This window comes from Oncorhynchus mykiss, chromosome 21 (assembly GCF_057628025.1).
Source record: "Oncorhynchus mykiss isolate SJ-2025 chromosome 21, ASM5762802v1, whole genome shotgun sequence".
NCBI lineage: Eukaryota > Metazoa > Chordata > Actinopteri > Salmoniformes > Salmonidae > Oncorhynchus > Oncorhynchus mykiss.
Window position 1 is genome coordinate 20,264,254 of NC_143042.1, and position 12,923 is coordinate 20,277,176.

A 12,923-nucleotide genomic window follows, 5' to 3' on the forward strand; every position below is an offset into this window, starting at 1 on the left:
CACTCTCTTAAAAACACCAATATTCAGGTTGAAGAATCACTTTGGGTGTCAGAGTACTTAATTCCCGTTTTACAACTCTGTGTTTTAAAATACTTACATTGGGTTGACATTCAAACACCAGATCTCAGCTTAGGTGCTCTACTTTTCATTGTTTCATTACACAATATTGGTGTTTTGAGACTTTATATTTTACCAGTATACTTTATCTCTATAGATGAAGAGTACTTGCTAACACAGGTACTGCTGTGTCTGTTAGTCTGAGCACTTGAGTGCCTGAGTGGGTGTACTCCTCCTCTACTCCTTGGTGACTTTAACACCCCTTATTGGAAAGAAACAAATTAATTTAACATGTGAACACATGAACCTGCGATATCGTGTGATCACGTGATTTAATCACCTGACAACATGTAAAGCAACACGTGATACCTTGAAACTACACGTGATAACATGTAAGCACATACGAAAACACAATCTCGATCTCATGTGAAATAAATGTGACAACATGGGGGTGCAAAATGTCAACATGTGATGAAATGACACTACACATGTGACAACATTTGAGCACATGTGAAAACCCAGGTGTCAAATGTAATTTACTATATTTTACTTTGAAAGGCAGAATTGACAGCCATGGTCCCCTGCAGGTTTTGTCTAGTTTCCGGTTTGTTCCAGGGACTTCCCCAAGGGATTTCTTTTAAATACGTTCTTAGAACATTGTGTCATGGTCCCTGGAGGTTGTTAGTTGTTTTCAAAGATGGACAATATTTCTGTTACATGTATTTGAAAGATATATTTCAATAACTTCCGAGTATTTTGTAGTTTGTATTACACTGGGCTGAACTACACTCCAATGTATTTTGTAGTTTGTATTACACTGGGCTGAACTACACTCCAATGTATTTTGTAGTTTGTATTACACTGGGCTGAACTACACTCCAATGTATTTTGTAACAAGATACTTTCGAGAGCTGTAATTTGTATTTTCAAAATACTTTTCTATACACATTTTTATAGAGGTTCACCATTTTGTGTAGTGATGGGTCGTTTGAACGAGTCGGCTCTAAGAGCCGGCTCTTTTAGGTGAACGTTGGGAGCAGGCTCGCATATCAGAAGAGCCAAATATATTTAGATATATAAAAACAAATATTAAGATATGAATGATCAAAAGACTTAAATTAATACACTGCTCAAAAAAATAAAGGGAACACTAAAATAACACATCCTAGATCTGAATGAATGAAATATTCTTATTAAATTATTTTCTTTACATAGTTGAATGTGCTGACAACAAAATCACACAAAAATAATCAATGGAAATCAAATTGATCAACCCATGGAGGTCTGGATTTGGAAAACCACACTACAGGCTGATCCAACTTTGATGTAATGTCCTTAAAACAAGTCGAAATGAGGCTCAGTAGTGTGTGTGGCCTCCACGTGCCTGTATGACCTCCCTACAACGCCTGGGCATGCTCCTGATGAGTTGGCGGATGGTCTCCTGAGGGATCTCCTCCCAGACCTGGACTAAAGCATCCGCCAACTCCTGGACAGTCTGTGGTGCAACGTGGCGTTGGTGGATGGAGCGAGACATGATGTCCCAGATGTGCTCAATTGGATTCAGGTCTGGGGAACGGGCGGACAAGTCCATAGCATCAATGCCTTCCTCTTGCAGGAACTGCTGACACACTCCAGCCACATGAGGTCTTTCACTTTGCATTTGCACACAAGCATTGTCTTGCATTAGGAGGAACCCAGGGCCAACCGCACCAGCATATGGTCTCACAAGAGATCTGAGGATCTCATCTCGGTACCTAATGGCAGTCAGGCTACCTCTGGCGAGCACATGGAGGGCTGTGCTGACCCACCGCCAAACCGGTCATGCTGGAGGATGTTGCAGGCAGCAGAACGTTCTACACGGCGTCTCCAGACTCTGTCACATGTGCTCAGTGTGAACCTGCTTTCATCTGTGAAGAGCACAGGGCACCAGTGGCGATTTTGCCAATTTTGGTGTTCTCTGGCAAATGCCAAACGTCCTGCACGGTGTTGGGCTGTAAGCAGATGAAGGTGATGAAGCCCACTGAGGACAAAGTGAAAGCAGCTGTGGAACACTTCCACAGGCGCACAGTAGATGCTGAAAAACTAAAGTCAACACAACACCAGATGGGGATGCCTGAGCTGAGGCCTAAACAAGAGTGCACTACAAGGTGGAATTCAACATGTTGAGCAGTTTCTTGAGTCAAAGGATGCCATCATCTCTACCCTGGCCATTGTCAATGCACCTGTTGATGCTCTGACCCAAGAGGAATAGGAGGTGGAGGAGGAGGTGTGCAGAGTCCTGGAACCCTTTGCACAAGTCACTGTGGAGATCAGCGGAGAGAGGTACAGTAAGCAGTTATTACTACATCATTATTTAATCCAGTACTATATATGTATATGAGCAGTAGATGTAAATGTAGTATCAGTAGACAAACATGAACCTGAACTAATAAGTTACTGTTCTCTCTTTTCAGCTATGTGTCAGCCTCAAAAATGATACTCCTGTGTAAGAGTCTGCAGCGAATCCCAGCAAGCCGCCAGAGAAAGCAAATGTAACCACAGGACATGTGACAGAGTTGATGGACACTACGTTGATCAATTGACAGAAAGTTCCACAGAATGGAATATAATCATGTGCTATCAGAAACCGCTGCCCCAGGTTTAAGAAGTTAGCCTTCGGTGATGACAGAGCGATTGATGAGGCCCTTCAAAGAATTACCTCAGTAGCAGGGAGGGACAGCCCCAGCAGTCAGCTGGCTCAGGCACCAGGGCAACAGGAAGAAGAGGGAGCAGATGGAGCAGAAGCACCAGCAGTAGTGCCACAAAGGTCTACTGTTTGGATGCTGTTTGACGAGAGAGCAAGTGGGGATGCATAATGGGGGGATGCATGAGAAACGTTCTATGGTCTGATGAACCTAAGATTGAACTCTTTGGCCTGAATGCCAAGCGTCACGTCTGGAGGAAACCTGGCACCAACCATACGGTGAAGCATGGTGGTGGAAGCATCACGCTATGGGGATGTTTTTCAGCGGCAGGGACTGGGAGACGGGGGAAAGATGTCCGGAGCAAATTACAGAAATATTCTTATTGAAAACCTGCTCCAGAGCGCTCAGGACCTCAGACAGGGCGAAAGTTCACCTTCCAATAGGACAACAACCCTAAACACTTTGTGAAAAGTCTCTGAATGTCTTTGAGTGGCCCTGCCAGAGCCCGGACTTCAATCCGATCGAAGTGAACTGAAAATAGCTGAAGATCTCTGGAGTGACCTGAAAATAGCTGTTCAGCAACGCTCCCCAGCAAACCTAAACATAGCTTGAGAGGATCTGTAGAGAAGAATGGGAGAAACTCCCCAAATACAGGTGTGTCAAGCTTGTAGCGTCATACCCAAGAAGACTCAAGGCTGTAATTGCTGCCAAAGGTGCTTCAACAAAGCACTGAGTAAAGGGTCTAAATACTTATGGAAATGTGTATTTCTGTTTTGTTTTGTTTCTAAAATATTTGCAAACAACCTGTTTTTGTTTTGTAGATTGAAAATTTTTTTTTTTTATCTGTTCTAGAATACGTCTGTAACGTAACAAAATGTAGAAAAAGTCAAGGGATCTGAATACTTTCCGAATACACTGTATAATTATTAATGGGAAAATCATCTGTAACATCATCTTGAGATCATCAAGCAGTGATGGAAAAGTACTCAAATGTCAAACTTGAATAAAAGTAAAGATACTTTATTAACAGAAAATGACTCAAGTAAAAGTGAAAGTTACCCAGTAAAATACTACTTGAGTAAAATCCTAAATGTTTCTGGTTTTAAATGTACTTAACTCCCCATCCCGGATCCGGGAGCGTAATCATCGACTGACACTAATTAGCATAACGCAACGGACATAAATATTACTAGAAAATATTCCTATTCATGAAAATCACAAGTGAAATATACTGAGACACAGCTTAACCTTTTGGCTAATCATCCTGTCATCTCAGATTTTCAAAATATGCTTTACAGCCAAAGCTAGACAAGCATTTGTGTAAGTTTATCGATAGCCTAGCATAGCATTTTGTCCAGCTAGCAGCAGGTAACTTGGTCACGGATATCAGAAAAGCAATCAAATCAAGCAATCAAACTATCAAAAAAATAGTTTACCTTTGATGAGCTTCGGATGTTTTCACTCACGAGACTCCCAGTTAGATAGCCAATGTTCATTTTTTCCAAAAATCTAATTTTTGTAGGCGAAATAGCTCTGTTTGTTCTTCACGTTTGGCTAAGAAATCGGCCGGAAATTACGGTCACGAAAACGCTGAAAAATATTCCAAATTAGCTCCATAATATCGACAGAAACATGGCAAACGTTGTTTATAATCATCAATGTTTTTCAAATATCTATTCGATAATATATCCACCGGGACAATTGTTTTTTCAGTAGGACTGATTAGAAAAATGGCTCTCTGTATTTTACGCGTGAGTCACTGAGAGCCATCAGGTGACCACTTACGGGTATTCTTCAACATAAATGCATAAAACTACGTCACAATGCTGTAGACACCTTGGGGAATACGTAGAAAAAGTAATCTGGTTAATAGCCCATTCACTGCTCAATAGGGACGCATTGGAACGCAGAGCTTTAAAAACCCGAGGCACTTCCGGATTGGATTTTTCTCAGGCTTTTGCCTGCAACATCAGTTCTGTTATACTCACAGACAATATTTTTACAGTTTTGGAAACTTTAGAGTGTTTTCTATCCTAAGTTGTCAATTATATGCATATTCTAGCATCTTGCCCTAACAAAATATTTTGTTTACTTTGGGTACGTTACTTTTACTCTAGTATGACGATTGAGTACTTTTTCTACCACTGTACGTTATTTTTTTCAAAAATCTAAATACTGCCCCCTAGTCACAACAGGTTACTCAATCGTCATACTAGTGTAAAAGTACAAAGTAAAAGTAAATGCTATACATCAAATTTCTTAGAATTTGCAAAACAGACGGCACAATGTTCTTCTTTTTAATTACGGACAGACGGGCAAACTCCAACACTCAAACATAATTTACAAATACAGTATTTGTGTGTCCTGAGTCTGCCAGATCAGAGGTAATAGGGATGACAACTTGTTATATTGATGGGTGCCCTAATTCTATCCTGGTTGAGCATTCTAAATGTAATGAGTACTTTTAGGTGTCAGGGAAAATGTAAGGAGTAAAAAGTTCCATATTTTCTTTAGTAATGTAGTGGAGTAAAAATAGTAAAAAATATATATAAATAGTAAAGTACAGATACACCAAAAAACTACATGAGTAGTACTTTAACCTCTTAGAGCTCTAGGGGCGCTATTTCATTTTTGGATAAAAAACGTTCCCGTTTTAAGCGCGATATTTTGTCACGAAAAGATGCTCGACTATGCATATTCTTGACAGTTTTGGAAAGAAAACACTCTGAAGTTTCAGAATCTGCAAAGATTTTGTCTGTAAGTGCCCCAGAACTACAGGCGAAACCAAGATGATGCATCACCCAGGAATTAGCAGAATTTCTGAAGCTCTGTTTTCCATTCTCTCCTTATATGGCTGTGATTGCGCAAGGAATGAGCCTACACTTTCTGTCGTTCGCCCAAGGTCTTAGCAGCATTGTGACGTATTTGTAGGCATATCATTGGAAGATTGGCCATAAGAGACTACATTTTCCAGAGGTCCGCCCGGTGTCCTTTGTCTAAATTTGTGCGTAATCTTCAGGTGCAGGCATTTTCTCCTGGGATTCAGGAGAGAAAGCATGTTTCCAGGAACGATGTATCAATTAAGAGATATGTGAAAAACACCTTGAGGATTGATTCTAAACAACGTTTGCCATGTTTTCAGTCGATATTATGGAGTTAATTTGGAAAAAAGTTTGCGTTTTGAGGACTGAATTTATGGATTTTTTTTGGTAGCCAAATGTGATGTATAAAACGGAGCTATTTCTAATACACAAGGAATCTTTTTGGAAAAACTGAGCATCTGCTATCTAACTGAGAGTATCCTCATTGAAAACATCAGAAGTTCTTCAAAGGTAAATTATTTTATTTGAAGGCTTTTATGTTTTTGTTAATGTTGCGTGCTGGATGCTAACGCTAATGCTAACGCTAAATGCTAACGCGAAATGCTAACTCTAGCTAGCTACTTTTACACAAATGATTGTTTTCCTATGGTTGAGAAGCATATTTTGAAAATCTGAGATGACAGTGTTGTTTACAAAAGGCTAAGCTTGAGAGATGGCATATTTATTTCATTTCATTTGCGATTTTCATAAATAGTTAACGTTGTGTTATGCTAATGAGCTTGCTGATAGATTTACACAATCCTGGATACAGGGGTTTTTTCATAGCTAAACGTGACGCAGAAAACGGAGCGATTTGTCCTAAACAAATAATCTTTCAGGAAAAACTGAACATTTGCTATCTGAGAGTCTCCTCATTGAAAACATCTGAAGTTCTTCAAAGGTAAATGATTTTTTTGAATGCTTTTCTGTTTTTTTGTGTAAATGTTGCCAGCTGAATGCTAATGCTAAATGCTACGTTAGCCATCAATACTGTTACACAAATGCTTGTTTTGCAATGGTTGAGAAGCATATTTTGAAAATCTGAGATGACAGTGTTGTTAACAAAAGGCTAAGCTTGAGAGCTAGCATATTTATTTCATTTCATTTGCGATTTTCATGAATAGTTAACGTTGCGTTATGGTAATGAGCTTGAGTCTGTATTCACGAACCCGGATCCGGGATGGGGAGATCAGAAAGGTTAAAGTATTTTTTACTTAAGTACTTCACACCGCTGTCATCAAGTATATCCATAACCGAACTCGTCTTCAATCTACTGAAAAAAGTATAATCTGCTAGAGCTAATGTATTATTCCATTGGTCACAAATATGACCGTTAAGATATATATTTTAATAAACCACGAGCATCATGGATTCAATGTATTGAAAATGTAGGCACATGTTAACTATACCCTTTATACATTACATTTAGAAAGAAAACATTTATACATTTGTCGTGGAAATTCTGTATTACCAAATCATGAGAGAGCAAACCACACACAAGTCAGAGCTATCATAAAGTCCATCTTTAATTATATGAGCTTCACCATAGCCCCTTGACTCTCAGATCAATTCAGAGTCATAAATGAATTCTCTGAGAGTGCTTACAAAACAGTCCTTGGTATGATTTATAGCCAAGACACACCCATCAAAACTCACATGACGAATAACAGATCTTAGGAACATTATACAAATAACCTTTTACCAGAAAAATGAGTATCCCATAATTTACAGCATTAGCTATAAATTATCGTTCAGTTTGGTCTCCTAAACCAAAGCTCCTATCTCATTTTTGGTACCACTTAGGACCCAAAACATTACCTCATCCAATGGCATATGTCAAATACATTCCCCCTCCTGGACAAGCTTACAGTGAGACGTGACTGGCACACAGACATTGTGGAGCCAACCTAACTGGTTCCCCATTAATCACACCATCCCTTCACATGGTTTAGGAATAGTTTACAGACACATTCACAGATAAGACTAACCCGACCTCTCCCCTCTTTGGGCCCAAGTAACTTTTTCTACATAAGCATACTTATAATAATTAATAAAACATCTTATTTATAAATGTTACCTAAAGAATTCTGATTCTGCCACGACACATTTCAACAATATATTTGTTTTATAAACGGTTGAATACCAAATTCCGATGCCAAATTTGTCTGTAAAAGTTAACCTTGTAGATTTATGCTTGTGGTTTTGTGATCACCTTGAGAAATCATATCAAACTTCTCTGATTTATGGTAGTGTCACGTTCTGACTGTAGTTCCTTTGTTTTGCCTTCGTTTTAGTATGGTCAGGGCGTGAGTTGGGGTGGGCTGTCTGTTTGTTTTTCTATGTTGGTTTTTGAGTTTGGCCTGGTATGGTTCTCAATCAGAGGCAGTTGTTGTTAGTTGTCTCTGATTGAGAATCATACTTAGGCAGCCTTTTTCCACCTGGGTTTCGTGAGTGTTTGTTTTCAGTCTTTGTGTGTCTGCTCCAGACAGAACTGTTTTGGTTGTCTCTTTGTTGTTTTGTTATTCAGTGTTCAGTTTGGATTATTATTACAAATCATGAACACTTACCACGCTGCACCTTGGTCCTCACCTTCATCGACGGACGACAGCCGTTACAGGTAGACACCTTAATAATGCTTAACATATGACTTATTTGTTGATAAATACAAATTATCTAGCGCTTGCAAAGTACAAATATTGTTTGGTATTGTGACCAATGGGATTAAATTGTTTAAATTAGGGCTAGCACTAGTCTAGGATTAGGGTTATCATAAGTGATTATGAGTGGCTGTAACTGGAATACGATTAGTCACTAATGTCGTACAGTGTACATATTCACGTCTGTGAGCACATTAGCACTTCAATATGCTTGTTCCCATTCACATCATATTCTGACCTACTCAATGCTAATCCTGTATTCCTACTCAGTACCTGAGAGCATGGAGAGAAGCAGGTGTGCTTTTATCTCCATTGTGTGTGTGTGTGTGTGTGCGCGTGTTTGTATTGTTGGGCTATCAGTGAGACCCGGGCTAATGATGATTGAATTGAAAAATGCATCCAGGCAGGCCTGTGTCTCAGAGGGCCCTGTTTACTGCAAATTACTATGTGAACAGGGGAACAGACAAACACGTGTGCGCAGGCACACACGTAAACACACAAGATGAACACAAGCGTGCACAAACACACACAAACACACCCTCATTAGCTTTGGGTAATGAACATAAAACTAATACAATAGACCTGAATAGATAAACAGACTAAATAAAGAAATCAGGCCTGCTATCTGGGACAATGCTAATAATTACATGTTAATTAAACATACAGTATCTTATTGTGGAGCTCATAACATTTGCATGTTTTAAAAATAAAATGAGCAATATCACATTTTTATGTATGTAAACTCAGCAAAAAAAGAAACGTCCTTTTCTTGGTGTCTTTGCAGAAAAACAGCCCCAAAGCATGATGTTTCCACCCCCATGCTTCACAGTAGGTATGGTGTTCTTTGGATGCAACTCAGCATTCTTTGTTCTCCAAACACGACGAGTTGAGTTTTTACCAAATAGTTATATTTTGGTTTCATCTGGGAGAATGTCATATGGTCAATCTTCTTCTGGATCATCCAAATGCTCTCTAGCAAACTTCAGACGGGCCTGGACATGTACTGGCTTAAGCAGGGGGACACGTCTGGCACTGCAGGATTTGAGTCCCTGGTGGCATAGTGTGTTAATGATGGTAGGCTTTGTTTCTTTGGTCCCAGCTCTCTGCAGGTCATTCACTAGGTCCCCCTGTGTGGTTCTGGGATATTTGCTCACCGTTCTTGTGATCATTTTGACCCCACGGCGTGAGATCTTGCTTGGAGCCCCAGATCGAGGGAGATTATCAGTGGTCTTGTATGTGTTCCATTTCCTAATAATTGCTCCCACAGTTGATTTCTTCAAACCAAGCTGCTTACCTATTGCAGATTCAGTCTTCCCAGCCTGGTGCAGGTCTACAATTTTGTTTCTGGTGTCCTTTGACAGCTCTTTGGTCTTGGCCATAGTGGAGTTTGGAGTGTGACTGTTTGAGGTTGTGGACAGGTGTCTTTTATACTGATAACAAGTTCAAACAGGTGCCATTAATACAGGTAACGAGTGGAGGACAGAGGAGCCTCTTAAAGAAGAAGTTACAGGTCTGTGAGAGCCAGAAATCTAGCTTGTTTGTAGGTGACCAAATACTTATTTTCCACCATCATTTGCAAATAAATTCATTAAAAATCCTACAATGTGATTATCTGGATTTTTTTTCACATGTCGTCTGTCATAGTTGAAGTGCACCTATGATGAAAATTACAGGCCTCTCTCATCTTTTTAAGTGGGAGAACTTGCACAATTACTGGCTGACTAAATACTTTTTTGCCCCACTGTATATTTACCAAAAACATATATGGGGGATTGGAAATGATGCAGACAATTACATTGATGGAAGCAACATTCTTTCTGCAATATTAAGCTGATCCACCCCTTAGAAAAAAAAAGAAAAAAAAGGATGGCAACAACAACTGCCCGAGTTACACCAGGAACTTCATCAGTGCTCAGACTGTCCGCAATAGGCTGAGAGGCTGGACTGAGGGCTTATAGGCCTGTTTTAAGGCAGGTCCTCACCAAACCCACTGTCGCTGAACCAGGCAGGACTAGCTAAAAGTGCTCTTCACTGACGAGTTGCGGTTTCGTCTCACATGGGTTGATGGTCGGATTCACGTTTACCGTCGAAAGAATGAGTGTTACACTGAGGCCTGTAATCTGGAGATGGATCAATTTGGAGGTGGAGGGTAGGTCATGGTCTGAGGCGGTGTGTCCAGAAATATCCGGGAACTTGCAGGTGCCTTGGTGGAAGAGTGGGATAACTTCTCACAGCAAGAACTGGCAAATCTGGTGCAGTCCATGAGGAGGAGATGCACTGCAGTACTTAATGCAGCTGGTGGCCACACCAGAAACTGACTGTTACTTTTGATTTTGACCCCCCCTTTGTTCAGGGACACATTATTCAATTTCTGTTAGTCACATGTCTTTGGAACTTGTTCAGTTTATGTCTCAGTTGTTGAATCATGTTATGTTCATACAAATATTTACACATGTTAAGTTTGCTGAAAATAAATGCAGTTGACAGTGAAGGGAACGTATATTTTTTTTGCTGAGTTTATATAATGACAAGCCTTTAGGTAAACATGGAGTTTGCTTCTCAAATGGTACCCTATTCGCTGGCGCACTTCTTTTGACCAGGGTCCAAAGTGCTCTGGTCAAAAGAAGTGTACTATATCGAAAATATGGGTGGTGGGTAGCCTAGCGGTTAGAGCTTTGGGCTAGTAACTGAAAGGTTGCCGGATCGAATCCCCGAGCTGACAAGGTAAAAATATGTTCTTCTGAACAATGCAGTTAACCCACTGTTCCCCAGTAGGCTGTATTTGTAAATAAGAATTTGTTCTTAACTGACTTGCCTACTTTGATAAAGGTATAAAAATTGGCTGCCATTTCAGATGTACCCAGGGGACTTGGAGTGTGAAGGGTACTAATCTATGTAAGTGAAAAAAACTATTAAGCATGCGTGCACAGATACTGTACTTGCACACACACCATCTGCATACACAGTTACATAAACCATGTGTACAACTGCGTAGGAGTTGTTTTAATGGGTTATAATAACAGCTCTATGTGGAACAGCTGACCCTTCTGCCCCACATCTCTGAACCATCATCAGCATCTCCCTTACTTCAATACACCACTGGTTAAATACATTCATGTCTATCAGGATGTGAGGAAGAGAGAGACTGAGAGAGAGAAACAGAGAATGAGTAGGGAGAGGCAGGGAGGCTGGGAAAGATGAAGAAATGGAGGGTGCTGATGTGGCAAGACAGAGAGAGACAGGAATGGAGGGAAAGAGAAAGTAGGGGGAGAGGGAGAAGAGGATATGGAGAGCAGGAGAAAGGGGAAAGAGGCTGACAGACTAGCCTTCAGAATGAGAGATGAGGGCCAGGGCTGGCCTGTCAGAGACAATTTCAACTCAAATCTGTCACTAGCTGCTCCTCACAGACCAGAGCTATACACAGAGTGAGGGAGAAGGCTATGAAAGAATTGCATGTTAATGTACAGCTTCAGTCAGTCTATCATTGAGTGTCCAGTTAATTTGCTTCAATGGAATTTGAATTGAACTGCTATTGAATTGAATTGACACTTATGCTACATGTCATAGACCAATACATCTGACATATGGGTCCTAGGCTACAATGACAAACCCCTGGTGGACAGGGCAGTGGTACTTTCTCCAGTGCTGTACACCAATAGAAAAACACTGTATGAGTATGGAGAGGCAGAATCACATTGACAGGTTGGTTGGGCTCAGCTTTCCTCTCTATATTACTTTAACACAGACCTCTTCGTCCTCAGATTGAAGTTTACCTCCTGTGGGAGCGCTACAGACACTGTAACAAATTTAAAAAGCAGCCAAATCTTCTCTCTTCGCCTTAAAACTCAATTTCCCCCCTTGCAGCGTGTTGTTGGGAATCTGATAGCTGCCAGAAACTGTGGAAAGCTAATGCATATCAACTGAAGGGTCACCTCCAGCCTCCCTAGTGTCACAAACACTGGGCTATACACACAAACCTAGAATATGAAGTCTGTTGGAGATGGCAGGGGTAGAGGAGAGGAGAGGAGAGGAGAGGAGAATTCAGGGAAGTGGAGGAGAGGAGAGATACAGCTGTTTACTGTGGATCCTGTATCAGAACAACACAAGAGACTTCTCACCACCTGTCTGTTGGTTTTAATAGGGCTCAGGTGTGTCTGCTCTCTTAATATTACAACCAGGATGTTAACATTCAGATGAGAGGCCAGTGTACTAAACAGGTCAGGTCGCTATTAATCATTCTAAAATGAGTTGCTTGCTGAGTACATGCTGCTGTTCTATTCTACTCTATTCTAGAATTGTCTGTTCTTTTCTTTTGGAGAAACTCCTGGATTAGCGTGTCTTTATGGTTGTTATTTTGGTTCTGATATTGTGGAAAGTCATCCGACAGTCAGAGTACCTCCGAAGTGGCTGCAAGCCATAGAGAGCATGTGCAGGGTTAGAGGTGACAGCAGCAGAGGTAGAAATACACACTGACACAGAGGATGAGAGATGCCATTCATAAAGCTTATACCCCTGGCTCAAAGAGAGAGAAAGAGATACATATATATATATATATATATATATATATATATATATATATATATATATATATCTCTTGATGCATAGAAAAGAGGTATCAGGCAAATCCTCCTCTGCCAGGTTGAGTAAAATCTGAAACATTGTTT

At 40.4% G+C, this 12,923-nt stretch overlaps 1 long non-coding RNA gene across 2 annotated transcripts in view; it reads left to right on the forward strand.

Annotated features, from left to right (window-relative positions):
- Positions 1–5,935: 5,935 nt before the first annotated feature.
- The window catches only part of LOC149973016 (uncharacterized), a 100,540-nt gene continuing 93,552 nt past the window's right edge, over positions 5,936–12,923 (forward strand). For both annotated transcript variants that reach the window (XR_016490222.1, XR_016490221.1), the window contains exons 1-2: positions 5,936–6,073; positions 6,442–6,503. This is a non-coding gene — a long non-coding RNA (uncharacterized LOC149973016). The remainder of the gene's footprint in view (positions 6,074–6,441; positions 6,504–12,923) is intronic.